The sequence below is a fragment of the Triturus cristatus genome, chromosome 12 (genome assembly GCF_964204655.1).
Source record: "Triturus cristatus chromosome 12, aTriCri1.1, whole genome shotgun sequence".
Lineage (NCBI taxonomy): Eukaryota > Metazoa > Chordata > Amphibia > Caudata > Salamandridae > Triturus > Triturus cristatus.
Genome location: NC_140595.1, coordinates 218,906,432 through 218,931,294, shown reverse-complemented (window position 1 = coordinate 218,931,294; position 24,863 = coordinate 218,906,432). Strand labels below are relative to the sequence as shown.

The window sequence follows — 24,863 nt, the reverse complement described above, 5'->3', positions numbered from 1 at the left end:
CGTGTGAAAAAGGCACATACGGTGCATGGCTATGTGTAGAGCGTGTTGAAAGCGTAAAATGGCTAGGGGACAAAAGGCCTACAGTGCCACTTAACTAAAAGCCTGATTCACATTTGCTGTTCCCCTTCCCCAGCAGCCCCGACAACTCCTAATGAGCTGAGGTGAGTACAAAAGAAATTTGCATATTCCCAGACATACACATGTGAACAGTCCACCTTTTTGTACCTTGAGCAGAGACTTTGAAATGTTGGCCTGTTTTGCCCACCGGCCTGGTTCTCGCCCTCTTTCTTAGAGCCTGAAAATACCTTTCAGGTCCTCACCCTCGCAATGACAGGGTCTTTGATGTGCCGCCACTTACCCTAGAGAGCTATATTGTCACTTACTCTGGTTTCTCTTCAAAACGAAAAAATCTTTCGCCTTTTACTAAAGATTTCCGTGGAGAGGAACATTTAAGAGTTTATTCAATTTTTTTAAGCCTTGCCACAGGTGAGGCTGTTTATCATTTGTTTAAAAGAAAAGCATTAGAAGTTGGGGAATATCCAGCAATTGTCTGCTGCTTTTTTGGGGGACATGAGTTTGGTGTTTTATTCCTGAGCTCTCTGCTTGCTCATTTGCATAAACAGAGTGCAGGAGAGGTGCCTCATGGGAAAGAGCTTGTGCAGTGCATGAGATTGCTTTTCTTGACTGACTTGAAACTTCACGATCGCAGGCAGTATATTTTCTTATCTCCCAAAGATCCTGCTGCCAGATCCCAGAGGTCACCCTCCTTTTTAAAGGTGGGACCAAGACTCATGCTGTGCTTTTCATAGGGCTTGCCCGTTATTTGTGCCCGTTAGAGGTGCCCTGAGAGGTCGCCAATCCTGAGTCAGCTTCCTCTCAGGTAGACTTGAAGGGGCACGTCAGACTTGTTTCACGTGTCTCCAGCCTAGACAGATATATCCTTCTATATTCAGGTTTAATGAAAGTACGTGTGAAAAAGGCACATACGGTGCATGGCTATGTGTAGAGCGTGTTGAAAGCGTAAAATGGCTAGGGGACAAAAGGCCTACAGTGCCACTTAACTAAAAGCCTGATTCACATTTCCTGTTCCCCTTCCCCAGCAGCCCCGACAACTCCTAATGAGCTGAGGTGAGTACAAAAGAAATTTGCATATTCCCAGACATACACATGTGAACAGTCCACCTTTTTGTACCTTGAGCAGAGACTTTGAAATGTTGGCCTGTTTTGCCCACCGGCCTGGTTCTCGCCCTCTTTCTTAGAGCCTGAAAATACCTTTCAGGTCCTCACCCTCGCAATGACAGGGTCTTTGATGTGCCGCCACTTACCCTAGAGAGCTATATTGTCACTTACTCTGGTTTCTCTTCAAAACGAAAAAATCTTTCGCCTTTTACTAAAGATTTCCGTGGAGAGGAACATTTAAGAGTTTATTCAATTTTTTTAAGCCTTGCCACAGGTGAGGCTGTTTATCATTTGTTTAAAAGAAAAGCATTAGAAGTTGGGGAATATCCAGCAATTGTCTGCTGCTTTTTTGGGGGACATAAGTTTGGTGTTTTATTCCTGAGCTCTCTGCTTGCTCATTTGCATAAACAGAGTGCAGGAGAGGTGCCTCATGGGAAAGAGCTTGTGCAGTGCATGAGATTGCTTTTCTTGACTGACTTGAAACTTCACGATCGCAGGCAGTATATTTTCTTATCTCCCAAAGATCCTGCTGCCAGATCCCAGAGGTCACCCTCCTTTTTAAAGGTGGGACCAAGACTCATGCTGTGCTTTTCATAGGGCTTGCCCGTTATTTGTGCCCGTTCGAGGTGCCCTGAGAGGTCGCCAATCCTGAGTCAGCTTCCTCTCAGGTAGACTTGAAGGGGCACGTCAGACTTGTTTCACGTGTCTCCAGCCTAGACAGATATATCCTTCTATATTCAGGTTTAATGAAAGTACGTGTGAAAAAGGCACATACGGTGCATGGCTATGTGTAGAGCGTGTTAAAAGCGTAAAATGGCTAGGGGACAAAAGGCCTACAGTGCCACTTAACTAAAAGCCTGATTCACATTTCCTGTTCCCCTTCCCCAGCAGCCCCGACAACTCCTAATGAGCTGAGGTGAGTACAAAAGAAATTTGCATATTCCCAGACATACACATGTGAACAGTCCACCTTTTTGTACCTTGAGCAGAGACTTTGAAATGTTGGCCTGTTTTGCCCACCGGCCTGGTTCTCGCCCTCTTTCTTAGAGCCTGCAAATACCTTTCAGGTCCTCACCCTCGCAATGACAGGGTCTTTGATGTGCCGCCACTTACCCTAGAGAGCTATATTGTCACTTACTCTGGTTTCTCTTCAAAATGAAAAAATCTTTTGCCTTTTACTAAAGATTTCCGTGGAGAGGAACATTTAAGAGTTTATTCAATTTTTTTAAGCCTTGCCACAGGTGAGGCTGTTTATCATTTGTTTAAAAGAAAAGCATTAGAAGTTGGGGAATATCCAGCAATTGTCTGCTGCTTTTTTGGGGGACATGAGTTTGGTGTTTTATTCCTGAGCGCTCTGCTTGCTCATTTGCATAAACAGAGTGCAGGAGAGGTGCCTCATGGGAAAGAGCTTGTGCAGTGCATGAGATTGCTTTTCTTGACTGACTTGAAACTTCACGATCGCAGGCAGTATATTTTCTTATCTCCCAAAGATCCTGCTGCCAGATCCCAGAGGTCACCCTCCTTTTTAAAGGTGGGACCAAGACTCATGCTGTGCTTTTCATAGGGCTTGCCCGTTATTTGTGCCCGTTAGAGGTGCCCTGAGAGGTCGCCAATCCTGAGTCAGCTTCCTCTCAGGTAGACTTGAAGGGGCACGTCAGACTTGTTTCACGTGTCTCCAGCCTAGACAGATATATCCTTCTATATTCAGGTTTAATGAAAGTACGTGTGAAAAAGGCACATACGGTGCATGGCTATGTGTAGAGCGTGTTGAAAGCGTAAAATGGCTAGGGGACAAAAGGCCTACAGTGCCACTTAACTAAAAGCCTGATTCACATTTGCTGTTCCCCTTCCCCAGCAGCCCCGACAACTCCTAATGAGCTGAGGTGAGTACAAAAGAAATTTGCATATTCCCAGACATACACATGTGAACAGTCCACCTTTTTGTACCTTGAGCAGAGACTTTGAAATGTTGGCCTGTTTTGCCCACCGGCCTGGTTCTCGCCCTCTTTCTTAGAGCCTGAAAATACCTTTCAGGTCCTCACCCTCGCAATGACAGGGTCTTTGATGTGCCGCCACTTACCCTAGAGAGCTATATTGTCACTTACTCTGGTTTCTCTTCAAAACGAAAAAATCTTTCGCCTTTTACTAAAGATTTCCGTGGAGAGGAACATTTAAGAGTTTATTCAATTTTTTTAAGCCTTGCCACAGGTGAGGCTGTTTATCATTTGTTTAAAAGAAAAGCATTAGAAGTTGGGGAATATCCAGCAATTGTCTGCTGCTTTTTTGGGGGACATGAGTTTGGTGTTTTATTCCTGAGCTCTCTGCTTGCTCATTTGCATAAACAGAGTGCAGGAGAGGTGCCTCATGGGAAAGAGCTTGTGCAGTGCATGAGATTGCTTTTCTTGACTGACTTGAAACTTCATGATCGCAGGCAGTATATTTTCTTATCTCCCAAAGATCCTGCTGCCAGATCCCAGAGGTCACCCTCCTTTTTAAAGGTGGGACCAAGACTCATGCTGTGCTTTTCATAGAGCTTGCCCGTTATTTGTGCCCGTTATTTGTGCCCGTTCGAGGTGCCCTGAGAGGTCGCCAATCCTGAGTCAGCTTCCTCTCAGGTAGACTTGAAGGGGCACGTCAGACTTGTTTCACGTGTCTCCAGCCTAGACAGATATATCCTTCTATATTCAGGTTTAATGAAAGTACGTGTGAAAAAGGCACATACGGTGCATGGCTATGTGTAGAGCGTGTTGAAAGCGTAAAATGGCTAGGGGACAAAAGGCCTACAGTGCCACTTAACTAAAAGCCTGATTCACATTTGCTGTTCCCCTTCCCCAGCAGCCCCGACAACTCCTAATGAGCTGAGGTGAGTACAAAAGAAATTTGCATATTCCCAGACATACACATGTGAACAGTCCACCTTTTTGTACCTTGAGCAGAGACTTTGAAATGTTGGCCTGTTTTGCCCACCGGCCTGGTTCTCGCCCTCTTTCTTAGAGCCTGAAAATACCTTTCAGGTCCTCACCCTCGCAATGACAGGGTCTTTGATGTGCCGCCACTTACCCTAGAGAGCTATATTGTCACTTACTCTGGTTTCTCTTCAAAACGAAAAAATCTTTCGCCTTTTACTAAAGATTTCCGTGGAGAGGAACATTTAAGAGTTTATTCAATTTTTTTAAGCCTTGCCACAGGTGAGGCTGTTTATCATTTGTTTAAAAGAAAAGCATTAGAAGTTGGGGAATATCCAGCAATTGTCTGCTGCTTTTTTGGGGGACATGAGTTTGGTGTTTTATTCCTGAGCTCTCTGCTTGCTCATTTGCATAAACAGAGTGCAGGAGAGGTGCCTCATGGGAAAGAGCTTGTGCAGTGCATGAGATTGCTTTTCTTGACTGACTTGAAACTTCACGATCGCAGGCAGTATATTTTCTTATCTCCCAAAGATCCTGCTGCCAGATCCCAGAGGTCACCCTCCTTTTTAAAGGTGGGACCAAGACTCATGCTGTGCTTTTCATAGGGCTTGCCCGTTATTTGTGCCCGTTCGAGGTGCCCTGAGAGGTCGCCAATCCTGAGTCAGCTTCCTCTCAGGTAGACTTGAAGGGGCACGTCAGACTTGTTTCACGTGTCTCCAGCCTAGACAGATATATCCTTCTATATTCAGGTTTAATGAAAGTACGTGTGAAAAAGGCACATACGGTGCATGGCTATGTGTAGAGCGTGTTAAAAGCGTAAAATGGCTAGGGGACAAAAGGCCTACAGTGCCACTTAACTAAAAGCCTGATTCACATTTCCTGTTCCCCTTCCCCAGCAGCCCCGACAACTCCTAATGAGCTGAGGTGAGTACAAAAGAAATTTGCATATTCCCAGACATACACATGTGAACAGTCCACCTTTTTGTACCTTGAGCAGAGACTTTGAAATGTTGGCCTGTTTTGCCCACCGGCCTGGTTCTCGCCCTCTTTCTTAGAGCCTGCAAATACCTTTCAGGTCCTCACCCTCGCAATGACAGGGTCTTTGATGTGCCGCCACTTACCCTAGAGAGCTATATTGTCACTTACTCTGGTTTCTCTTCAAAATGAAAAAATCTTTTGCCTTTTACTAAAGATTTCCGTGGAGAGGAACATTTAAGAGTTTATTCAATTTTTTTAAGCCTTGCCACAGGTGAGGCTGTTTATCATTTGTTTAAAAGAAAAGCATTAGAAGTTGGGGAATATCCAGCAATTGTCTGCTGCTTTTTTGGGGGACATGAGTTTGGTGTTTTATTCCTGAGCGCTCTGCTTGCTCATTTGCATAAACAGAGTGCAGGAGAGGTGCCTCATGGGAAAGAGCTTGTGCAGTGCATGAGATTGCTTTTCTTGACTGACTTGAAACTTCACGATCGCAGGCAGTATATTTTCTTATCTCCCAAAGATCCTGCTGCCAGATCCCAGAGGTCACCCTCCTTTTTAAAGGTGGGACCAAGACTCATGCTGTGCTTTTCATAGAGCTTGCCCGTTATTTGTGCCCGTTATTTGTGCCCGTTAGAGGTGCCCTGAGAGGTCGCCAATCCTGAGTCAGCTTCCTCTCAGGTAGACTTGAAGGGGCACGTCAGACTTGTTTCACGTGTCTCCAGCCTAGACAGATATATCCTTCTATATTCAGGTTTAATGAAAGTACGTGTGAAAAAGGCACATACGGTGCATGGCTATGTGTAGAGCGTGTTGAAAGCGTAAAATGGCTAGGGGACAAAAGGCCTACAGTGCCACTTAACTAAAAGCCTGATTCACATTTGCTGTTCCCCTTCCCCAGCAGCCCCGACAACTCCTAATGAGCTGAGGTGAGTACAAAAGAAATTTGCATATTCCCAGACATACACATGTGAACAGTCCACCTTTTTGTACCTTGAGCAGAGACTTTGAAATGTTGGCCTGTTTTGCCCACCGGCCTGGTTCTCGCCCTCTTTCTTAGAGCCTGAAAATACCTTTCAGGTCCTCACCCTCGCAATGACAGGGTCTTTGATGTGCCGCCACTTACCCTAGAGAGCTATATTGTCACTTACTCTGGTTTCTCTTCAAAACGAAAAAATCTTTCGCCTTTTACTAAAGATTTCCGTGGAGAGGAACATTTAAGAGTTTATTCAATTTTTTTAAGCCTTGCCACAGGTGAGGCTGTTTATCATTTGTTTAAAAGAAAAGCATTAGAAGTTGGGGAATATCCAGCAATTGTCTGCTGCTTTTTTGGGGGACATGAGTTTGGTGTTTTATTCCTGAGCTCTCTGCTTGCTCATTTGCATAAACAGAGTGCAGGAGAGGTGCCTCATGGGAAAGAGCTTGTGCAGTGCATGAGATTGCTTTTCTTGACTGACTTGAAACTTCACGATCGCAGGCAGTATATTTTCTTATCTCCCAAAGATCCTGCTGCCAGATCCCAGAGGTCACCCTCCTTTTTAAAGGTGGGACCAAGACTCATGCTGTGCTTTTCATAGAGCTTGCCCGTTATTTGTGCCCGTTATTTGTGCCCGTTAGAGGTGCCCTGAGAGGTCGCCAATCCTGAGTCAGCTTCCTCTCAGGTAGACTTGAAGGGGCACGTCAGACTTGTTTCACGTGTCTCCAGCCTAGACAGATATATCCTTCTATATTCAGGTTTAATGAAAGTACGTGTGAAAAAGGCACATACGGTGCATGGCTATGTGTAGAGCGTGTTGAAAGCGTAAAATGGCTAGGGGACAAAAGGCCTACAGTGCCACTTAACTAAAAGCCTGATTCACATTTGCTGTTCCCCTTCCCCAGCAGCCCCGACAACTCCTAATGAGCTGAGGTGAGTACAAAAGAAATTTGCATATTCCCAGACATACACATGTGAACAGTCCACCTTTTTGTACCTTGAGCAGAGACTTTGAAATGTTGGCCTGTTTTGCCCACCGGCCTGGTTCTCGCCCTCTTTCTTAGAGCCTGAAAATACCTTTCAGGTCCTCACCCTCGCAATGACAGGGTCTTTGATGTGCCGCCACTTACCCTAGAGAGCTATATTGTCACTTACTCTGGTTTCTCTTCAAAACGAAAAAATCTTTCGCCTTTTACTAAAGATTTCCGTGGAGAGGAACATTTAAGAGTTTATTCAATTTTTTTAAGCCTTGCCACAGGTGAGGCTGTTTATCATTTGTTTAAAAGAAAAGCATTAGAAGTTGGGGAATATCCAGCAATTGTCTGCTGCTTTTTTGGGGGACATGAGTTTGGTGTTTTATTCCTGAGGTCTCTGCTTGCTCATTTGCATAAACAGAGTGCAGGAGAGGTGCCTCATGGGAAAGAGCTTGTGCAGTGCATGAGATTGCTTTTCTTGACTGACTTGAAACTTCACGATCGCAGGCAGTATATTTTCTTATCTCCCAAAGATCCTGCTGCCAGATCCCAGAGGTCACCCTCCTTTTTAAAGGTGGGACCAAGACTCATGCTGTGCTTTTCATAGGGCTTGCCCGTTATTTGTGCCCGTTCGAGGTGCCCTGAGAGGTCGCCAATCCTGAGTCAGCTTCCTCTCAGGTAGACTTGAAGGGGCACGTCAGACTTGTTTCACGTGTCTCCAGCCTAGACAGATATATCCTTCTATATTCAGGTTTAATGAAAGTACGTGTGAAAAAGGCACATACGGTGCATGGCTATGTGTAGAGCGTGTTGAAAGCGTAAAATGGCTAGGGGACAAAAGGCCTACAGTGCCACTTAACTAAAAGCCTGATTCACATTTGCTGTTCCCCTTCCCCAGCAGCCCCGACAACTCCTAATGAGCTGAGGTGAGTACAAAAGAAATTTGCATATTCCCAGACATACACATGTGAACAGTCCACCTTTTTGTACCTTGAGCAGAGACTTTGAAATGTTGGCCTGTTTTGCCCACCGGCCTGGTTCTCGCCCTCTTTCTTAGAGCCTGAAAATACCTTTCAGGTCCTCACCCTCGCAATGACAGGGTCTTTGATGTGCCGCCACTTACCCTAGAGAGCTATATTGTCACTTACTCTGGTTTCTCTTCAAAACGAAAAAATCTTTCGCCTTTTACTAAAGATTTCCGTGGAGAGGAACATTTAAGAGTTTATTCAATTTTTTTAAGCCTTGCCACAGGTGAGGCTGTTTATCATTTGTTTAAAAGAAAAGCATTAGAAGTTGGGGAATATCCAGCAATTGTCTGCTGCTTTTTTGGGGGACATGAGTTTGGTGTTTTATTCCTGAGCTCTCTGCTTGCTCATTTGCATAAACAGAGTGCAGGAGAGGTGCCTCATGGGAAAGAGCTTGTGCAGTGCATGAGATTGCTTTTCTTGACTGACTTGAAACTTCACGATCGCAGGCAGTATATTTTCTTATCTCCCAAAGATCCTGCTGCCAGATCCCAGAGGTCACCCTCCTTTTTAAAGGTGGGACCAAGACTCATGCTGTGCTTTTCATAGGGCTTGCCCGTTATTTGTGCCCGTTAGAGGTGCCCTGAGAGGTCGCCAATCCTGAGTCAGCTTCCTCTCAGGTAGACTTGAAGGGGCACGTCAGACTTGTTTCACGTGTCTCCAGCCTAGACAGATATATCCTTCTATATTCAGGTTTAATGAAAGTACGTGTGAAAAAGGCACATACGGTGCATGGCTATGTGTAGAGCGTGTTGAAAGCGTAAAATGGCTAGGGGACAAAAGGCCTACAGTGCCACTTAACTAAAAGCCTGATTCACATTTCCTGTTCCCCTTCCCCAGCAGCCCCGACAACTCCTAATGAGCTGAGGTGAGTACAAAAGAAATTTGCATATTCCCAGACATACACATGTGAACAGTCCACCTTTTTGTACCTTGAGCAGAGACTTTGAAATGTTGGCCTGTTTTGCCCACCGGCCTGGTTCTCGCCCTCTTTCTTAGAGCCTGAAAATACCTTTCAGGTCCTCACCCTCGCAATGACAGGGTCTTTGATGTGCCGCCACTTACCCTAGAGAGCTATATTGTCACTTACTCTGGTTTCTCTTCAAAACGAAAAAATCTTTCGCCTTTTACTAAAGATTTCCGTGGAGAGGAACATTTAAGAGTTTATTCAATTTTTTTAAGCCTTGCCACAGGTGAGGCTGTTTATCATTTGTTTAAAAGAAAAGCATTAGAAGTTGGGGAATATCCAGCAATTGTCTGCTGCTTTTTTGGGGGACATGAGTTTGGTGTTTTATTCCTGAGCTCTCTGCTTGCTCATTTGCATAAACAGAGTGCAGGAGAGGTGCCTCATGGGAAAGAGCTTGTGCAGTGCATGAGATTGCTTTTCTTGACTGACTTGAAACTTCACGATCGCAGGCAGTATATTTTCTTATCTCCCAAAGATCCTGCTGCCAGATCCCAGAGGTCACCCTCCTTTTTAAAGGTGGGACCAAGACTCATGCTGTGCTTTTCATAGGGCTTGCCCGTTATTTGTGCCCGTTAGAGGTGCCCTGAGAGATCGCCAATCCTGAGTCAGCTTCCTCTCAGGTAGACTTGAAGGGGCACGTCAGACTTGTTTCACGTGTCTCCAGCCTAGACAGATATATCCTTCTATATTCAGGTTTAATGAAAGTACGTGTGAAAAAGGCACATACGGTGCATGGCTATGTGTAGAGCGTGTTGAAAGCGTAAAATGGCTAGGGGACAAAAGGCCTACAGTGCCACTTAACTAAAAGCCTGATTCACATTTCCTGTTCCCCTTCCCCAGCAGCCCCGACAACTCCTAATGAGCTGAGGTGAGTACAAAAGAAATTTGCATATTCCCAGACATACACATGTGAACAGTCCACCTTTTTGTACCTTGAGCAGAGACTTTGAAATGTTGGCCTGTTTTGCCCACCGGCCTGGTTCTCGCCCTCTTTCTTAGAGCCTGAAAATACCTTTCAGGTCCTCACCCTCGCAATGACAGGGTCTTTGATGTGCCGCCACTTACCCTAGAGAGCTATATTGTCACTTACTCTGGTTTCTCTTCAAAACGAAAAAATCTTTCGCCTTTTACTAAAGATTTCCGTGGAGAGGAACATTTAAGAGTTTATTCAATTTTTTTAAGCCTTGCCACAGGTGAGGCTGTTTATCATTTGTTTAAAAGAAAAGCATTAGAAGTTGGGGAATATCCAGCAATTGCCTGCTGCTTTTTTGGGGGACTTGAGTTTGGTGTTTTATTCCTGAGCTCTCTGCTTGCTCATTTGCATAAACAGAGTGCAGGAGAGGTGCCTCATGGGAAAGAGCTTGTGCAGTGCATGAGATTGCTTTTCTTGACTGACTTGAAACTTCACGATCGCAGGCAGTATATTTTCTTATCTCCCAAAGATCCTGCTGCCAGATGCCAGAGGTCACCCTCCTTTTTAAAGGTGGGACCAAGACTCATGCTGTGCTTTTCATAGGGCTTGCCCGTTATTTGTGCCCGTTCGAGGTGCCCTGAGAGGTCCCCAATCCTGAGTCAGCTTCCTCTCAGGTAGACTTGAAGGGGCACGTCAGACTTGTTTCACGTGTCTCCAGCCTAGACAGATATATCCTTCTATATTCAGGTTTAATGAAAGTACGTGTGAAAAAGGCACATACGGTGCATGGCTATGTGTAGAGCGTGTTGAAAGCGTAAAATGGCTAGGGGACAAAAGGCCTACAGTGCCACTTAACTAAAAGCCTGATTCACATTTGCTGTTCCCCTTCCCCAGCAGCCCCGACAACTCCTAATGAGCTGAGGTGAGTACAAAAGAAATTTGCATATTCCCAGACATACACATGTGAACAGTCCACCTTTTTGTACCTTGAGCAGAGACTTTGAAATGTTGGCCTGTTTTGCCCACCGGCCTGGTTCTCGCCCTCTTTCTTAGAGCCTGAAAATACCTTTCAGGTCCTCACCCTCGCAATGACAGGGTCTTTGATGTGCCGCCACTTACCCTAGAGAGCTATATTGTCACTTACTCTGGTTTCTCTTCAAAACGAAAAAATCTTTCGCCTTTTACTAAAGATTTCCGTGGAGAGGAACATTTAAGAGTTTATTCAATTTTTTTAAGCCTTGCCACAGGTGAGGCTGTTTATCATTTGTTTAAAAGAAAAGCATTAGAAGTTGGGGAATATCCAGCAATTGTCTGCTGCTTTTTTGGGGGACATGAGTTTGGTGTTTTATTCCTGAGCTCTCTGCTTGCTCATTTGCATAAACAGAGTGCAGGAGAGGTGCCTCATGGGAAAGAGCTTGTGCAGTGCATGAGATTGCTTTTCTTGACTGACTTGAAACTTCACAATCGCAGGCAGTATATTTTCTTATCTCCCAAAGATCCTGCTGCCAGATCCCAGAGGTCACCCTCCTTTTTAAAGGTGGGACCAAGACTCATGCTGTGCTTTTCATAGGGCTTGCCCGTTATTTGTGCCCGTTCGAGGTGCCCTGAGAGGTCGCCAATCCTGAGTCAGCTTCCTCTCAGGTAGACTTGAAGGGGCACGTCAGACTTGTTTCACGTGTCTCCAGCCTAGACAGATATATCCTTCTATATTCAGGTTTAATGAAAGTACGTGTGAAAAAGGCACATACGGTGCATGGCTATGTGTAAAGCGTGTTGAAAGCGTAAAATGGCTAGGGGACAAAAGGCCTACAGTGCCACTTAACTAAAAGCCTGATTCACATTTCCTGTTCCCCTTCCCCAGCAGCCCCGACAACTCCTAATGAGCTGAGGTGAGTACAAAAGAAATTTGCATATTCCCAGACATACACATGTGAACAGTCCACCTTTTTGTACCTTGAGCAGAGACTTTGAAATGTTGGCCTGTTTTGCCCACCGGCCTGGTTCTCGCCCTCTTTCTTAGAGCCTGAAAATACCTTTCAGGTCCTCACCCTCGCAATGACAGGGTCTTTGATGTGCCGCCACTTACCCTAGAGAGCTATATTGTCACTTACTCTGGTTTCTCTTCAAAACGAAAAAATCTTTCGCCTTTTACTAAAGATTTCCGTGGAGAGGAACATTTAAGAGTTTATTCAATTTTTTTAAGCCTTGCCACAGGTGAGGCTGTTTATCATTTGTTTAAAAGAAAAGCATTAGAAGTTGGGGAATATCCAGCAATTGTCTGCTGCTTTTTTGGGGGACATGAGTTTGGTGTTTTATTCTTGAGCGCTCTGCTTGCTCATTTGCATAAACAGAGTGCAGGAGAGGTGCCTCATGGGAAAGAGCTTGTGCAGTGCATGAGATTGCTTTTCTTGACTGACTTGAAACTTCACGATCTCAGGCAGTATATTTTCTTATCTCCCAAAGATCCTGCTGCCAGATCCCAGAGGTCACCCTCCTTTTTAAAGGTGGGACCAAGACTCATGCTGTGCTTTTCATAGGGCTTGCCCGTTATTTGTGCCCGTTCGAGGTGCCCTGAGAGGTCGCCAATCCTGAGTCAGCTTCCTCTCAGGTAGACTTGAAGGGGCACGTCAGACTTGTTTCACGTGTCTCCAGCCTAGACAGATATATCCTTCTATATTCAGGTTTAATGAAAGTACGTGTGAAAAAGGCACATACGGTGCATGGCTATGTGTAGAGCGTGTTGAAAGCGTAAAATGGCTAGGGGACAAAAGGCCTACAGTGCCACTTAACTAAAAGCCTGATTCACATTTCCTGTTCCCCTTCCCCAGCAGCCCCGACAACTCCTAATGAGCTGAGGTGAGTACAAAAGAAATTTGCATATTCCCAGACATACACATGTGAACAGTCCACCTTTTTGTACCTTGAGCAGAGACTTTGAAATGTTGGCCTGTTTTGCCCACCGGCCTGGTTCTCGCCCTCTTTCTTAGAGCCTGAAAATACCTTTCAGGTCCTCACCCTCGCAATGACAGGGTCTTTGATGTGCCGCCACTTACCCTAGAGAGCTATATTGTCACTTACTCTGGTTTCTCTTCAAAACGAAAAAATCTTTCGTCTTTTACTAAAGATTTCCGTGGAGAGGAACATTTAAGAGTTTATTCAATTTTTTTAAGCCTTGCCACAGGTGAGGCTGTTTATCATTTGTTTAAAAGAAAAGCATTAGAAGTTGGGGAATATCCAGCAATTGTCTGCTGCTTTTTTGGGGGACATGAGTTTGGTGTTTTATTCCTGAGCTCTCTGCTTGCTCATTTGCATAAACAGAGTGCAGGAGAGGTGCCTCATGGGAAAGAGCTTGTGCAGTGCATGAGATTGCTTTTCTTGACTGACTTGAAACTTCACGATCGCAGGCAGTATATTTTCTTATCTCCCAAAGATCCTGCTGCCAGATCCCAGAGGTCACCCTCCTTTTTAAAGGTGGGACCAAGACTCATGCTGTGCTTTTCATAGGGCTTGCCCGTTCGAGGTGCCCTGAGAGGTCGCCAATCCTGAGTCAGCTTCCTCTCAGGTAGACTTGAAGGGGCACGTCAGACTTGTTTCACGTGTCTCCAGCCTAGACAGATATATCCTTCTATATTCAGGTTTAATGAAAGTACGTGTGAAAAAGGCACATACGGTGCATGGCTATGTGTAGAGCGTGTTGAAAGCGTAAAATGGCTAGGGGACAAAAGGCCTACAGTGCCACTTAACTAAAAGCCTGATTCACATTTCCTGTTCCCCTTCCCCAGCAGCCCCGACAACTCCTAATGAGCTGAGGTGAGTACAAAAGAAATTTGCATATTCCCAGACATACACATGTGAACAGTCCACCTTTTTGTACCTTGAGCAGAGACTTTGAAATGTTGGCCTGTTTTGCCCACCGGCCTGGTTCTCGCCCTCTTTCTTAGAGCCTGAAAATACCTTTCAGGTCCTCACCCTCGCAATGACAGGGTCTTTGATGTGCCGCCACTTACCCTAGAGAGCTATATTGTCACTTACTCTGGTTTCTCTTCAAAACGAAAAAATCTTTCGCCTTTTACTAAAGATTTCCGTGGAGAGGAACATTTAAGAGTTTATTCAATTTTTTTAAGCCTTGCCACAGGTGAGGCTGTTTATCATTTGTTTAAAAGAAAAGCATTAGAAGTTGGGGAATATCCAGCAATTGCCTGCTGCTTTTTTGGGGGACATGAGTTTGGTGTTTTATTCCTGAGCTCTCTGCTTGCTCATTTGCATAAACAGAGTGCAGGAGAGGTGCCTCATGGGAAAGAGCTTGTGCAGTGCATGAGATTGCTTTTCTTGACTGACTTGAAACTTCACGATCGCAGGCAGTATATTTTCTTATCTCCCAAAGATCCTGCTGCCAGATCCCAGAGGTCACCCTCCTTTTTAAAGGTGGGACCAAGACTCATGCTGTGCTTTTCATAGGGCTTGCCCGTTATTTGTGCCCGTTCGAGGTGCCCTGAGAGGTCCCCAATCCTGAGTCAGCTTCCTCTCAGGTAGACTTGAAGGGGCACGTCAGACTTGTTTCACGTGTCTCCAGCCTAGACAGATATATCCTTCTATATTCAGGTTTAATGAAAGTACGTGTGAAAAAGGCACATACGGTGCATGGCTATGTGTAGAGCGTGTTGAAAGCGTAAAATGGCTAGGGGACAAAAGGCCTACAGTGCCACTTAACTAAAAGCCTGATTCACATTTGCTGTTCCCCTTCCCCAGCAGCCCCGACAACTCCTAATGAGCTGAGGTGAGTACAAAAGAAATTTGCATATTCCCAGACATACACATGTGAACAGTCCACCTTTTTGTACCTTGAGCAGAGACTTTGAAATGTTGGCCTGTTTTGCCCACCGGCCTGGTTCTCGCCCTCTTTCTTAGAGCCTGAAAATACCTTTCAGGTCCTCACCCTCGCAATGACAGGGTCTTTGATGTGCCGCCACTTACCCTAGAGAGCTATATTGTCACTTACTCTGGTTTCTCTTCAAAACGAAAAAATCTTTCGCCTTTTACTAAAGATTTCCGTGGAGAGGAACATTTAAGAGTTTATTCAATTTTTTTAAGCCTTGCCACAGGTGAGGCTGTTTATCATTTGTTTAAAAGAAAAGCATTAGAAGTTGGGGAATATCCAGCAATTGTCTGCTGCTTTTTTGGGGGACATGAGTTTGGTGTTTTATTCCTGAGCTCTCTGCTTGCTCATTTGCATAAACAGAGTGCAGGAGAGGTGCCTCATGGGAAAGAGCTTGTGCAGTGCATGAGATTGCTTATCTTGACTGACTTGAAACTTCACGATCGCAGGCAGTATATTTTCTTATCTCCCAAAGATCCTGCTGCCAGATCCCAGAGGTCACCCTCCTTTTTAAAGGTGGGACCAAGACTCATGCTGTGCTTTTCATAGGGCTTGCCCGTTATTTGTGCCCGTTAGAGGTGCCCTGAGAGGTCGCCAATCCTGAGTCAGCTTCCTCTCAGGTAGACTTGAAGGGGCACGTCAGACTTGTTTCACGTGTCTCCAGCCTAGACAGATATATCCTTCTATATTCAGGTTTAATGAAAGTACGTGTGAAAAAGGCACATACGGTGCATGGCTATGTGTAGAGCGTGTTGAAAGCGTAAAATGGCTAGGGGACAAAAGGCCTACAGTGCCACTTAACTAAAAGCCTGATTCACATTTCCTGTTCCCCTTCCCCAGCAGCCCCGACAACTCCTAATGAGCTGAGGTGAGTACAAAAGAAATTTGCATATTCCCAGACATACACATGTGAACAGTCCACCTTTTTGTACCTTGAGCAGAGACTTTGAAATGTTGGCCTGTTTTGCCCACCGGCCTGGTTCTCGCCCTCTTTCTTAGAGCCTGAAAATACCTTTCAGGTCCTCACCCTCGCAATGACAGGGTCTTTGATGTGCCGCCACTTACCCTAGAGAGCTATATTGTCACTTACTCTGGTTTCTCTTCAAAACGAAAAAATCTTTCGCCTTTTACTAAAGATTTCCGTGGAGAGGAACATTTAAGAGTTTATTCAATTTTTTTAAGCCTTGCCACAGGTGAGGCTGTTTATCATTTGTTTAAAAGAAAAGCATTAGAAGTTGGGGAATATCCAGCAATTGTCTGCTGCTTTTTTGGGGGACATGAGTTTGGTGTTTTATTCCTGAGCTCTCTGCTTGCTCATTTGCATAAACAGAGTGCAGGAGAGGTGCCTCATGGGAAAGAGCTTGTGCAGTGCATGAGATTGCTTTTCTTGACTGACTTGAAACTTCACGATCGCAGGCAGTATATTTTCTTATCTCCCAAAGATCCTGCTGCCAGATCCCAGAGGTCACCCTCCTTTTTAAAGGTGGGACCAAGACTCATGCTGTGCTTTTCATAGGGCTTGCCCGTTATTTGTGCCCGTTATTTGTGCCCGTTCGAGGTGCCCTGAGAGGTCGCCAATCCTGAGTCAGCTTCCTCTCAGGTAGACTTGAAGGGGCACGTCAGACTTGTTTCACGTGTCTCCAGCCTAGACAGATATATCCTTCTATATTCAGGTTTAATGAAAGTACGTGTGAAAAAGGCACATACGGTGCATGGCTATGTGTAGAGCGTGTTGAAAGCGTAAAATGGCTAGGGGACAAAAGGCCTACAGTGCCACTTAACTAAAAGCCTGATTCACATTTCCTGTTCCCCTTCCCCAGCAGCCCCGACAACTCCTAATGAGCTGAGGTGAGTACAAAAGAAATTTGCATATTCCCAGACATACACATGTGAACAGTCCACCTTTTTGTACCTTGAGCAGAGACTTTGAAATGTTGGCCTGTTTTGCCCACCGGCCTGGTTCTCGCCCTCTTTCCTAGAGCCTGAAAATACCTTTCAGGTCCTCACCCTCGCAATGACAGGGTCTTTGATGTGCCGCCACTTACCCTAGAGAGCTATATTGTCACTTACTCTGGTTTCTCTTCAAAACGAAAAAATCTTTCGCCTTTTACTAAAGATTTCCGTGGAGAGGAACATTTAAGAGTTTATTCAATTTTTTTAAGCCTTGCCACAGGTGAGGCTGTTTATCATTTGTTTAAAAGAAAAGCATTAGAAGTTGGGGAATATCCAGCAATTGTCTGCTGCTTTTTTGGGGGACATGAGTTTGGTGTTTTATTCCTGAGCTCTCTGCTTGCTCATTTGCATAAACAGAGTGCAGGAGAGGTGCCTCATGGGAAAGAGCTTGTGCAGTGCATGAGATTGCTTTTCTTGACTGACTTGAAACTTCACGATCGCAGGCAGTATATTTTCTTATCTCCCAAAGATCCTGCTGCCAGATCCCAGAGGTCACCCTCCTTTTTAAAGGTGGGACCAAGACTCATGCTGTGCTTTTCATAGGGCTTGCCCGTTATTTGTGCCCGTTAGAGGTGCCCTGAGAGGTCGCCAATCCTGAGTCAGCTTCCTCTCAGGTAGACTTGAAGGGGCACGTCAGACTTGTTTCACGTGTCTCCAGCCTAGACAGATATATCCTTCTATATTCAGGTTTAATGAAAGTACGTGTGAAAAAGGCACATACGGTGCATGGCTATGTGTAGAGCGTGTTGAAAGCGTAAAATGGCTAGGGGACAAAAGGCCTACAGTGCCACTTAACTAAAAGCCTGATTCACATTTCCTGTTCCCCTTCCCCAGCAGCCCCGACAACTCCTAATGAGCTGAGGTGAGTACAAAAGAAATTTGCATATTCCCAGACATACACATGTGAACAGTCCACCTTTTTGTACCTTGAGCAGAGACTTTGAAATGTTGGCCTGTTTTGCCCACCGGCCTGGTTCTCGCCCTCTTTCTTAGAGCCTGAAAATACCTTTCAGGTCCTCACCCTCGCAATGACAGGGTCTTTGATGTGCCGCCACTTACCCTAGAGAGCTATATTGTCACTTACTCTGGTTTCTCTTCAAAACGAAAAAATCTTTCGCCTTTTACTAAAGATTTCCGTGGAGAGGAACATTTAAGAGTTTATTCAATTTTTTTAAGCCTTGCCACAGGTGAGGCTGTTTATCATTTGTTTAAAAGAAAAGCATTAGAAGTTGGGGAATATCCAGCAATTGTCTGCTGCTTTTTTGGGGGACATAAGTTTGGTGTTTTATTCCTGAGCTCTCTGCTTGCTCATTTGCATAAACAGAGTGCAGGAGAGGTGCCTCATGGGAAAGAGCTTGTGCAGTGCATGAGATTGCTTTTCTTGACTGACTTGAAACTTCACGATCGCAGGCAGTATATTTTCTTATCTCCCAAAGATCCTGCTGCCAGATCCCAGAGGTCACCCTCCTTTTTAAAGGTGGGACCAAGACTCATGCTGTGCTTTTCATAGGGCTTGCCCGTTATTTGTGCCCGTTCGAGGTGCCCTGAGAGGTCGCCAATCCTGAGTCAGCTTCCTCTCAGGTAGACTTGAAGGGGCACGTCAGACTTGTTTCACGTGTCTCCAGCCTAGACAGATATATCCTTCTATATTCAGGTTTAATGAAAGTACGTGTGAAAAAGGCACATACGGTGCATGGCTATGTGTAGAGCGTGTTAAAAGCGTAAAATGGCTAGGGGACAAAAGGCCTACAGTGCCACTTAACTAAAAGCCTGATTCACATTTCCTGTTCCCCTTCCCCAGCAGCCCCGACAACTCCTAATGAGCTGAGGTGAGTACAAAAGAAATTTGCATATTCCCAGACATACACATGTGAACAGTCCACCTTTTTGTACCTTGAGCAGAGACTTTGAAATGTTGGCCTGTTTTGCCCACCGGCCTGGTTCTCGCCCTCTTTCTTAGAGCCTGCAAATACCTTTCAGGTCCTCACCCTCGCAATGACAGGGTCTTTGATGTGCCGCCACTTACCCTAGAGAGCTATATTGTCACTTACTCTGGTTTCTCTTCAAAACGAAAAAATCTTTCGCCTTTTACTAAAGATTTCCGTGGAGAGGAACATTTAAGAGTTTATTCAATTTTTTTAAGCCTTGCCACAGGTGAGGCTGTTTATCATTTGTTTAAAAGAAAAGCATTAGAAGTTGGGGAATATCCAGCAATTGTCTGCTGCTTTTTTGGGGGACATGAGTTTGGTGTTTTATTCCTGAGCTCTCTGCTTGCTCATTTGCATAAACAGAGTGCAGGAGAGGTGCCTCATGGGAAAGAGCTTGTGCAGTGCATGAGATTGCTTTTCTTGACTGACTTGAAACTTCACGATCGCAGGCAGTATATTTTCTTATCTCCCAAAGATCCTGCTGCCAGATCCCAGAGGTCACCCTCCTTTTTAAAGGTGGGACCAAGACTCATGCTGTGCTTTTCATAGGGCTTGCCCGTTATTTGTGCCCGTTCGAGGTGCCCTGAGAGGTCGCCAATCCTGAGTCAGCTTCCTCTCAGGTAGACTTGAAGGGGCACGTCAGACTTGTTTCACGTGTCTCCAGCCTAGACAGATATATCCTTCTATATTCAGGTTTAATGAAAGTACGTGTGAAAAAGGCACATACGGTGCATGGCTATGTGTAGAGCGTGTTGAAAGCGTAAAATGGCTAGGGGACAAAAGGCCTACAGTGCCACTTAACTAAAAGCCTGATTCACATTTCCTGTTCCCCTTCCCCAGCAGCCCCGACAACTCCTAATGAGCTGAGGTGAGTACAAAAGAAATTTGCATATTCCCAGACATACACATGTGAACAGTCCACCTTTTTGTACCTTGAGCAGAGACTTTGAAATGTTGGCCTGTTTTGCCCACCGGCCTGGTTCTCGCCCTCTTTCTTAGAGCCTGAAAATACCTTTCAGGTCCTCACCCTCGCAATGACAGGGTCTTTGATGTGCCGCCACTTACCCTAGAGAGCTATATTGTCACTTACTCTGGTTTCTCTTCAAAACGAAAAAATCTTTCGCCTTTTACTAAAGATTTCCGTGGAGAGGAACATTTAAGAGTTTATTCAATTTTTTTAAGCCTTGCCACAGGTGAGGCTGTTTATCATTTGTTTAAAAGAAAAGCATTAGAAGTTGGGGAATATCCAGCAATTGTCTGCTGCTTTTTTGGGGGACATAAGTTTGGTGTTTTATTCCTGAGCTCTCTGCTTGCTCATTTGCATAAACAGAGTGCAGGAGAGGTGCCTCATGGGAAAGAGCTTGTGCAGTGCATGAGATTGCTTTTCTTGACTGACTTGAAACTTCACGATCGCAGGCAGTATATTTTCTTATCTCCCAAAGATCCTGCTGCCAGATCCCAGAGGTCACCCTCCTTTTTAAAGGTGGGACCAAGACTCATGCTGTGCTTTTCATAGGGCTTGCCCGTTATTTGTGCCCGTTCGAGGTGCCCTGAGAGGTCGCCAATCCTGAGTCAGCTTCCTCTCAGGTAGACTTGAAGGGGCACGTCAGACTTGTTTCACGTGTCTCCAGCCTAGACAGATATATCCTTCTATATTCAGGTTTAATGAAAGTACGTGTGAAAAAGGCACATACGGTGCATGGCTATGTGTAGAGCGTGTTGAAAGCGTAAAATGGCTAGGGGACAAAAGGCCTACAGTGCCACTTAACTAAAAGCCTGATTCACATTTCCTGTTCCCCTTCCCCAGCAGCCCCGACAACTCCTAATGAGCTGAGGTGAGTACAAAAGAAATTTGCATATTCCCAGACATACACATGTGAACAGTCCACCTTTTTGTACCTTGAGCAGAGACTTTGAAATGTTGGCCTGTTTTGCCCACCGGCCTGGTTCTCGCCCTCTTTCTTAGAGCCTGAAAATACCTTTCAGGTCCTCACCCTCGCAATGACAGGGTCTTTGATGTGCCGCCACTTACCCTAGAGAGCTATATTGTCACTTACTCTGGTTTCTCTTCAAAACGAAAAAATCTTTCGCCTTTTACTAAAGATTTCCGTGGAGAGGAACATTTAAGAGTTTATTCAATTTTTTTAAGCCTTGCCACAGGTGAGGCTGTTTATCATTTGTTTAAAAGAAAAGCATTAGAAGTTGGGGAATATCCAGCAATTGTCTGCTGCTTTTTTGGGGGACATGAGTTTGGTGTTTTATTCCTGAGCTCTCTGCTTGCTCATTTGCATAAACAGAGTGCAGGAGAGGTGCCTCATGGGAAAGAGCTTGTGCAGTGCATGAGATTGCTTTTCTTGACTGACTTGAAACTTCACGATCGCAGGCAGTATATTTTCTTATCTCCCAAAGATCCTGCTGCCAGATCCCAGAGGTCACCCTCCTTTTTAAAGGTGGGACCAAGACTCATGCTGTGCTTTTCATAGGGCTTGCCCGTTCGAGGTGCCCTGAGAGGTCGCCAATCCTGAGTCAGCTTCCTCTCAGGTAGACTTGAAGGGGCACGTCAGACTTGTTTCACGTGTCTCCAGCCTAGACAGATATATCCTTCTATATTCAGGTTTAATGAAAGTACGTGTGAAAAAGGCACATACGGTGCATGGCTATGTGTAGAGCGTGTTGAAAGCGTAAAATGGCTAGGGGACAAAAGGCCTACAGTGCCACTTAACTAAAAGCCTGATTCACATTTCCTGTTCCCCTTCCCCAGCAGCCCCGACAACTCCTAATGAGCTGAGGTGAGTACAAAAGAAATTTGCATATTCCCAGACATACACATGTGAACAGTCCACCTTTTTGTACCTTGAGCAGAGACTTTGAAATGTTGGCCTGTTTTGCCCACCGGCCTGGTTCTCGCCCTCTTTCTTAGAGCCTGAAAATACCTTTCAGGTCCTCACCCTCGCAATGACAGGGTCTTTGATGTGCCGCCACTTACCCTAGAGAGCTATATTGTCACTTACTCTGGTTTCTCTTCAAAACGAAAAAATCTTTCGCCTTTTACTAAAGATTTCCGTGGAGAGGAACATTTAAGAGTTTATTCAATTTTTTTAAGCCTTGCCACAGGTGAGGCTGTTTATCATTTGTTTAAAAGAAAAGCATTAGAAGTTGGGGAATATCCAGCAATTGCCTGCTGCTTTTTTGGGGGACATGAGTTTGGTGTTTTATTCCTGAGCTCTCTGCTTGCTCATTTGCATAAACAGAGTGCAGGAGAGGTGCCTCATGGGAAAGAGCTTGTGCAGTGCATGAGATTGCTTTTCTTGACTGACTTGAAACTTCACGATCGCAGGCAGTATATTTTCTTATCTCCCAAAGATCCTGCTGCCAGATCCCAGAGGTCACCCTCCTTTTTAAAGGTGGGACCAAGACTCATGCTGTGCTTTTCATAGGGCTTGCCCGTTATTTGTGCCCGTTCGAGGTGCCCTGAGAGGTCCCCAATCCTGAGTCAGCTTCCTCTCAGGTAGACTTGAAGGGGCACGTCAGACTTGTTTCACGTGTCTCCAGCCTAGACAGATATATCCTTCTATATTCAGGTTTAATGAAAGTACGTGTGAAAAAGGCACATACGGTGCATGGCTATGTGTAGAGCGTGTTGAAAGCGTAAAATGGCTAGGGGACAAAAGGCCTACAGTGCCACTTAACTAAAAGCCTGATTCACATTTGCTGTTCCCCTTCCCCAGCAGCCCCGACAACTCCTAATGAGCTGAGGTGAGTACAAAAGAAATTTGCATATTCCCAGACATACACATGTGAACAGTCCACCTTTTTGTACCTTGAGCAGAGACTTTGAAATGTTGGCCTGTTTTGCCCACCGGCCTGGTTCTCGCCCTCTTTCTTAGAGCCTGAAAATACCTTTCAGGTCCTCACCCTCGCAATGACAGGGTCTTTGATGTGCCGCCACTTACCCTAGAGAGCTATATTGTCACTTACTCTGGTTTCTCTTCAAAACGAAAAAATCTTTCGCCTTTTACTAAAGATTTCCGTGGAGAGGAACATTTAAGAGTTTATTCAATTTTTTTAAGCCTTGCCACAGGTGAGGCTGTTTATCATTTGTTTAAAAGAAAAGCATTAGAAGTTGGGGAATATCCAGCAATTGTCTGCTGCTTTTTTGGGGGACATGAGTTTGGTGTTTTATTCCTGAGCTCTCTGCTTGCTCATTTGCATAAACAGAGTGCAGGAGAGGTGCCTCATGGGAAAGAGCTTGTGCAGTGCATGAGATTGCTTTTCTTGACTGACTTGAAACTTCACGATCGCAGGCAGTATATTTTCTTATCTCCCAAAGATCCTGCTGCCAGATCCCAGAGGTCACCCTCCTTTTTAAAGGTGGGACCAAGACTCATGCTGTGCTTTTCATAGGGCTTGCCCGTTATTTGTGCCCGTTAGAGGTGCCCTGAGAGGTCGCCAATCCTGAGTCAGCTTCCTCTCAGGTAGACTTGAAGGGGCACGTCAGACTTGTTTCACGTGTCTCCAGCCTAGACAGATATATCCTTCTATATTCAGGTTTAATGAAAGTACGTGTGAAAAAGGCACATACGGTGCATGGCTATGTGTAGAGCGTGTTGAAAGCGTAAAATGGCTAGGGGACAAAAGGCCTACAGTGCCACTTAACTAAAAGCCTGATTCACATTTCCTGTTCCCCTTCCCCAGCAGCCCCGACAACTCCTAATGAGCTGAGGTGAGTACAAAAGAAATTTGCATATTCCCAGACATACACATGTGAACAGTCCACCTTTTTGTACCTTGAGCAGAGACTTTGAAATGTTGGCCTGTTTTGCCCACCGGCCTGGTTCTCGCCCTCTTTCTTAGAGCCTGAAAATACCTTTCAGGTCCTCACCCTCGCAATGACAGGGTCTTTGATGTGCCGCCACTTACCCTAGAGAGCTATATTGTCACTTACTCTGGTTTCTCTTCAAAACGAAAAAATCTTTCGCCTTTTACTAAAGATTTCCGTGGAGAGGAACATTTAAGAGTTTATTCAATTTTTTTAAGCCTTGCCACAGGTGAGGCTGTTTATCATTTGTTTAAAAGAAAAGCATTAGAAGTTGGGGAATATCCAGCAATTGTCTGCTGCTTTTTTGGGGGACATAAGTTTGGTGTTTTATTCCTGAGCTCTCTGCTTGCTCATTTGCATAAACAGAGTGCAGGAGAGGTGCCTCATGGGAAAGAGCTTGTGCAGTGCATGAGATTGCTTTTCTTGACTGACTTGAAACTTCACGATCGCAGGCAGTATATTTTCTTATCTCCCAAAGATCCTGCTGCCAGATCCCAGAGGTCACCCTCCTTTTTAAAGGTGGGACCAAGACTCATGCTGTGCTTTTCATAGGGCTTGCCCGTTATTTGTGCCCGTTCGAGGTGCCCTGAGAGGTCGCCAATCCTGAGTCAGCTTCCTCTCAGGTAGACTTGAAGGGGCACGTCAGACTTGTTTCACGTGTCTCCAGCCTAGACAGATATATCCTTCTATATTCAGGTTTAATGAAAGTACGTTTGAAAAAGGCACATACGGTGCATGGCTATGTGTAGAGCGTGTTAAAAGCGTAAAATGGCTAGGGGACAAAAGGCCTACAGTGCCACTTAACTAAAAGCCTGATTCACATTTCCTGTTCCCCTTCCCCAGCAGCCCCGACAACTCCTAATGAGCTGAGGTGAGTACAAAAGAAATTTGCATATTCCCAGACATACACATGTGAACAGTCCACCTTTTTGTACCTTGAGCAGAGACTTTGAAATGTTGGCCTGTTTTGCCCACCGGCCTGGTTCTCGCCCTCTTTCTTAGAGCCTGCAAATACCTTTCAGGTCCTCACCCTCGCAATGACAGGGTCTTTGATGTGCCGCCACTTACCCTAGAGAGCTATATTGTCACTTACTCTGGTTTCTCTTCAAAACGAAAAAATCTTTCGCCTTTTACTAAAGATTTCCGTGGAGAGGAACATTTAAGAGTTTATTCAATTTTTTTAAGCCTTGCCACAGGTGAGGCTGTTTATCATTTGTTTAAAAGAAAAGCATTAGAAGTTGGGGAATATCCAGCAATTGTCTGCTGCTTTTTTTGGGGGACATGAGTTTGGTGTTTTATTCCTGAGCTCTCTGCTTGCTCATTTGCATAAACAGAGTGCAGGAGAGGTGCCTCATGGGAAAGAGCTTGTGCA

General features: G+C 45.2%; 26 non-coding genes across 26 annotated transcripts; all 26 read left to right on the top strand.

Moving 5' to 3' along the window:
* The first annotated feature begins 379 nt into the window (after positions 1-379).
* On the top strand, positions 380-494 carry LOC146775479 (U5 spliceosomal RNA). The gene has a single exon (XR_014973350.1). It is a non-coding gene; the product is annotated as a U5 spliceosomal RNA (small nuclear RNA).
* Positions 495-1,346: 852 nt separating this feature from the next.
* On the top strand, positions 1,347-1,461 carry LOC146775478 (U5 spliceosomal RNA). Its single transcript, XR_014973349.1, has one exon. It is a non-coding gene; the product is annotated as a U5 spliceosomal RNA (small nuclear RNA).
* An 852-nt stretch (positions 1,462-2,313) lies between these two features.
* LOC146775477 (U5 spliceosomal RNA) lies at positions 2,314-2,428 on the top strand. The gene has a single exon (XR_014973929.1). It is a non-coding gene; the product is annotated as a U5 spliceosomal RNA (small nuclear RNA).
* Positions 2,429-3,280: 852 nt separating this feature from the next.
* Positions 3,281-3,395, top strand: LOC146775476 (U5 spliceosomal RNA). The gene has a single exon (XR_014973348.1). It is a non-coding gene; the product is annotated as a U5 spliceosomal RNA (small nuclear RNA).
* Positions 3,396-4,260: 865 nt separating this feature from the next.
* Positions 4,261-4,375, top strand: LOC146775475 (U5 spliceosomal RNA). The gene has a single exon (XR_014973346.1). It is a non-coding gene; the product is annotated as a U5 spliceosomal RNA (small nuclear RNA).
* An 852-nt stretch (positions 4,376-5,227) lies between these two features.
* LOC146775474 (U5 spliceosomal RNA) lies at positions 5,228-5,342 on the top strand. Its single transcript, XR_014973928.1, has one exon. It is a non-coding gene; the product is annotated as a U5 spliceosomal RNA (small nuclear RNA).
* Positions 5,343-6,207: 865 nt separating this feature from the next.
* Positions 6,208-6,322, top strand: LOC146775473 (U5 spliceosomal RNA). The gene has a single exon (XR_014973345.1). It is a non-coding gene; the product is annotated as a U5 spliceosomal RNA (small nuclear RNA).
* An 865-nt stretch (positions 6,323-7,187) lies between these two features.
* Positions 7,188-7,302, top strand: LOC146775472 (U5 spliceosomal RNA). Its single transcript, XR_014973344.1, has one exon. It is a non-coding gene; the product is annotated as a U5 spliceosomal RNA (small nuclear RNA).
* Positions 7,303-8,154: 852 nt separating this feature from the next.
* LOC146775471 (U5 spliceosomal RNA) lies at positions 8,155-8,269 on the top strand. Its single transcript, XR_014973343.1, has one exon. It is a non-coding gene; the product is annotated as a U5 spliceosomal RNA (small nuclear RNA).
* An 852-nt stretch (positions 8,270-9,121) lies between these two features.
* On the top strand, positions 9,122-9,236 carry LOC146775470 (U5 spliceosomal RNA). The gene has a single exon (XR_014973342.1). It is a non-coding gene; the product is annotated as a U5 spliceosomal RNA (small nuclear RNA).
* Positions 9,237-10,088: 852 nt separating this feature from the next.
* On the top strand, positions 10,089-10,203 carry LOC146775469 (U5 spliceosomal RNA). Its single transcript, XR_014973341.1, has one exon. It is a non-coding gene; the product is annotated as a U5 spliceosomal RNA (small nuclear RNA).
* An 852-nt stretch (positions 10,204-11,055) lies between these two features.
* LOC146775468 (U5 spliceosomal RNA) lies at positions 11,056-11,170 on the top strand. Its single transcript, XR_014973340.1, has one exon. It is a non-coding gene; the product is annotated as a U5 spliceosomal RNA (small nuclear RNA).
* Positions 11,171-12,022: 852 nt separating this feature from the next.
* On the top strand, positions 12,023-12,137 carry LOC146775467 (U5 spliceosomal RNA). The gene has a single exon (XR_014973339.1). It is a non-coding gene; the product is annotated as a U5 spliceosomal RNA (small nuclear RNA).
* An 852-nt stretch (positions 12,138-12,989) lies between these two features.
* On the top strand, positions 12,990-13,104 carry LOC146775466 (U5 spliceosomal RNA). Its single transcript, XR_014974161.1, has one exon. It is a non-coding gene; the product is annotated as a U5 spliceosomal RNA (small nuclear RNA).
* An 839-nt stretch (positions 13,105-13,943) lies between these two features.
* Positions 13,944-14,058, top strand: LOC146775465 (U5 spliceosomal RNA). The gene has a single exon (XR_014973338.1). It is a non-coding gene; the product is annotated as a U5 spliceosomal RNA (small nuclear RNA).
* Positions 14,059-14,910: 852 nt separating this feature from the next.
* Positions 14,911-15,025, top strand: LOC146775464 (U5 spliceosomal RNA). The gene has a single exon (XR_014973337.1). It is a non-coding gene; the product is annotated as a U5 spliceosomal RNA (small nuclear RNA).
* Positions 15,026-15,877: 852 nt separating this feature from the next.
* LOC146775463 (U5 spliceosomal RNA) lies at positions 15,878-15,992 on the top strand. Its single transcript, XR_014973335.1, has one exon. It is a non-coding gene; the product is annotated as a U5 spliceosomal RNA (small nuclear RNA).
* Positions 15,993-16,857: 865 nt separating this feature from the next.
* LOC146775462 (U5 spliceosomal RNA) lies at positions 16,858-16,972 on the top strand. The gene has a single exon (XR_014973334.1). It is a non-coding gene; the product is annotated as a U5 spliceosomal RNA (small nuclear RNA).
* An 852-nt stretch (positions 16,973-17,824) lies between these two features.
* On the top strand, positions 17,825-17,939 carry LOC146775461 (U5 spliceosomal RNA). Its single transcript, XR_014973333.1, has one exon. It is a non-coding gene; the product is annotated as a U5 spliceosomal RNA (small nuclear RNA).
* An 852-nt stretch (positions 17,940-18,791) lies between these two features.
* LOC146775460 (U5 spliceosomal RNA) lies at positions 18,792-18,906 on the top strand. Its single transcript, XR_014973332.1, has one exon. It is a non-coding gene; the product is annotated as a U5 spliceosomal RNA (small nuclear RNA).
* An 852-nt stretch (positions 18,907-19,758) lies between these two features.
* Positions 19,759-19,873, top strand: LOC146775459 (U5 spliceosomal RNA). Its single transcript, XR_014973331.1, has one exon. It is a non-coding gene; the product is annotated as a U5 spliceosomal RNA (small nuclear RNA).
* An 852-nt stretch (positions 19,874-20,725) lies between these two features.
* Positions 20,726-20,840, top strand: LOC146775458 (U5 spliceosomal RNA). Its single transcript, XR_014973330.1, has one exon. It is a non-coding gene; the product is annotated as a U5 spliceosomal RNA (small nuclear RNA).
* Positions 20,841-21,679: 839 nt separating this feature from the next.
* On the top strand, positions 21,680-21,794 carry LOC146775457 (U5 spliceosomal RNA). Its single transcript, XR_014973329.1, has one exon. It is a non-coding gene; the product is annotated as a U5 spliceosomal RNA (small nuclear RNA).
* Positions 21,795-22,646: 852 nt separating this feature from the next.
* LOC146775456 (U5 spliceosomal RNA) lies at positions 22,647-22,761 on the top strand. The gene has a single exon (XR_014973328.1). It is a non-coding gene; the product is annotated as a U5 spliceosomal RNA (small nuclear RNA).
* An 852-nt stretch (positions 22,762-23,613) lies between these two features.
* Positions 23,614-23,728, top strand: LOC146775455 (U5 spliceosomal RNA). The gene has a single exon (XR_014973327.1). It is a non-coding gene; the product is annotated as a U5 spliceosomal RNA (small nuclear RNA).
* An 852-nt stretch (positions 23,729-24,580) lies between these two features.
* Positions 24,581-24,695, top strand: LOC146775454 (U5 spliceosomal RNA). Its single transcript, XR_014973326.1, has one exon. It is a non-coding gene; the product is annotated as a U5 spliceosomal RNA (small nuclear RNA).
* Positions 24,696-24,863: the final 168 nt, after the last annotated feature.